The sequence below is a fragment of the Macaca mulatta genome, chromosome 7 (assembly GCF_049350105.2).
Source record: "Macaca mulatta isolate MMU2019108-1 chromosome 7, T2T-MMU8v2.0, whole genome shotgun sequence".
In the NCBI taxonomy this organism is placed as follows: Eukaryota; Metazoa; Chordata; class Mammalia; order Primates; family Cercopithecidae; genus Macaca; species Macaca mulatta.
In genome coordinates this window covers 174804068-174807013 of record NC_133412.1, presented here as the reverse complement: position 1 = coordinate 174807013, position 2946 = coordinate 174804068, and positions in this window count along the sequence as shown.

Sequence of the window (2946 nt, the reverse complement as noted above, 5' to 3'; positions counted from 1 at the left end):
CCTCGCCTTTCTCTCCTCTTTAATTCCATAGTTGTATTCGAGGATGTCAGCATAGCTTAGAAAGTTTCATAGAAAGTCAGAAAGCAATTAGAGAGGCTCTTTTATTGGAGTCTCGTTGGTGCCATGGAATCTTTTAAAGGAGAGCCTGAAGGACCGAACACAATCCCATTAAGCCGCCAAAACTCCCACAGTCTTCAATAGGGGTGCTCAATACTTCGACAGACTTTCGCTGGCTCATTGGGAACCACGGGGTTTCAGTTCCTAGTTCCGCAGCGGACTCACAACGGCGCGGCCTTGAACCCCTCGTTTCTTCCTTTCTCATCGGAATTTCCATTGGTGAAATGGCTTCCAGGGCCGGAGCGAACATTAATTAATGTCTGCAGAGCGTTCCGAGTCTCTGTTTGACCAGCGCTATGAAAACTTGAAGCGCTTTAATACAGTAACACCACGTCCTGACTGTTTATTTGAAATTTAAAAAAAAAAATTTCCAGTCAGTTTCTAGAAATGCGAGCTCGATTTTTAAACAAACTTTTACCTCTCTGTGCTTTAAAATCGATCGACTAACATTTGGAAAATGGGTCAAAGAAATTATGCTTTGCTGGGAAAAAGATCACGTATGACCAACGTTTCAGCTTAATTGAGTTTTAGTGCCAAATTATAACTCACTGAATAACTGGACTTGGGCGAAGGGGGGTGGCGAAGGCAGAGAGGGCAGGACAGCCAATTCTAATGGAAATACAGCTATCCTGGGCTGGGGTGGTGTGGCTACCATCAGAACAAGGGCTGCAGCCGCCACCAACAGCCTAATTCCAAAGAGGTGAGGTTATCAGACTATCGGCTCTTTGTGGGAAAATTGGGGATTGGCCCCTGTTGGATTTGTGGATTTTGATTCATATTCTGGTTTATTATTTAATGTAGCAAGTAACTTTTCTATAGAGCATAGTTCTTCCTTTGCTATTTTAGAGAATAACTTCTGTTCCTGCCAATAAAATTTAATCTCTTCCTTTAAAAGTCAGTATGTAAAGAAAGCAGGTGTTTAAAAGAAATAAAGTATTAAAAAAAAATAGGTATTTGGTTGTCAAAGCAAAGTGCCAGGTTTAGAACGATTAGGATTTTGCTCCTGGTGTGTGATCACAGATGTTCATTTTATTAAATGTAAGTTTGTGTTTGACAGTTTCTGGATTAATTTTTGGAAAGGACAGTAGGTGATAGTCTTATAATTAAGGAATTATAATTTAGATGCTAATGAAACGACTACCGGTTATGGGGAAAATAGATTGTTTTCTAACTGTAAGGAGATCATTAAAGATGGGTGTGCAAAAATTGAATATTGGAGTTTAGACTGCTTTCTCTTAGTCATCAATTATTTTGAAATTTTTCTCAAATTTCATCGTCCCTCCTGGTCCTGCTGTCGCAGGGATCCGCTCCTTGGCCTCTGGTGTCTGGTTTTGTGTCCATGCTGCCGCCCTAGCCTGCTTGTTGACCCTGCGTCTTCTCAACTGGGATACATCAAGGCCTGGGTGGGAAAGGTCAAGACTCCCAACTCCACATCCACCCTCAGGCACTTCTCAGCCCTGCCTCCTCCTCCTCCGCCACACTGGGTTCTTCCCTGACTGCCTAACCAGCCTTTCTCCCACCGCCTCTGGACTCCCCTTCCTTCCTTTTCCCTACTTGAAATGCCTTCCACCCTTCTCTCCATCTGTCCATATGGCACCTCTCAGACCCAGCTCCCCCATCACCACTCAGACCTACTTTGAGCTCCCCCCGAAGCTGTGGACTCCCCTGGGATTGTCTCCACCTCTTGTTCCTCACAGAGGACCTCGCAGTATTGTCTGTGTTTCATTGCACCATGCTTATTTCTCACTGTGTAGCGTGACTCTGGGAATGTTTCTGGTTGAGCAGAAAACAATGGGAACCCCTGGTGAGCAAGTATCATTTTACGCACTTCTGGGGGCTCTGTCAGCACCTAGCACACAGAAACCAGGTCATCCGTCAGTCAGTGGGATGCTGAGTTATAAATCAGACTCATATTTCAGCAAGTCGGAAGGAGAAACACAGTTAAGAATGCGCCCGTTCAGCACTTTGGGAGGCAGAGATGGGCGGATCACCTGAGGTCAGGAGTTCGAGACCTGCCTGGCCAAGATGGTGAAACCCCGTCCCTACTAAAAATAAAAAAATTAGCTGGGTGGTGGTGCATGCCTGTAATCCCAGCTACTCAGGAAGCTGAGGCTGGAGCTGGAGAATCACTTGAACCCGGGAGGCGGAGGTTGCAGTGAGCCGAGACAGTGCCACTGCACTCCAGCCTGGGTGCCAGAGCAAGACTTTGCCTTAAAAAAAAAAAAATAGAATGTACCTGCACCGGTTCACCGAAGTCACAGGCCATCAGTGGACATGCTTCTTCACTGAACTCACTGGACCCGCCACTGGACTTTCTCAAACAACATAACACTATTTTAATAACATGGAATCTTAAGTTGTTTAAAAAATGAATGTGACTCAGTTGGACTGCAATAGAAAGTAGAGAAAACACAAACAAAAGCAAATCCAGAAATCCAAACAGTTCTGTCTGCTTTGGATATTCTTGACTTGCCTAAGAAAAGGAACAGACTCTGGAGAAACAAACAAGACATTCCAACAGTGGTGCCATGTCATGGCGAAGGCTCCTGGAAAGGATGCCTCTTCAGGTTATCTGTTCCTGGTCACACAAGACCCTCTCCTTTGAAGTTGCCTTGCACCAAGGCAGGTCCTGGGAATTTTGGGAAAAGTTCCTCTCCAGTGACGTCCTTGTGTTCCTGGGTGGGTTGGGTTAGTGCCCCTTCCTCAGGGGAGCATGACTTATGCTGAATCATGCTGAAAAACTGGCGACAGGGCTTGCTTGGAAGAGGATGACAAATTCCGCTCTTGTCAATACGCACGTGATTAAAGTAACAAGATAAAAATGACACG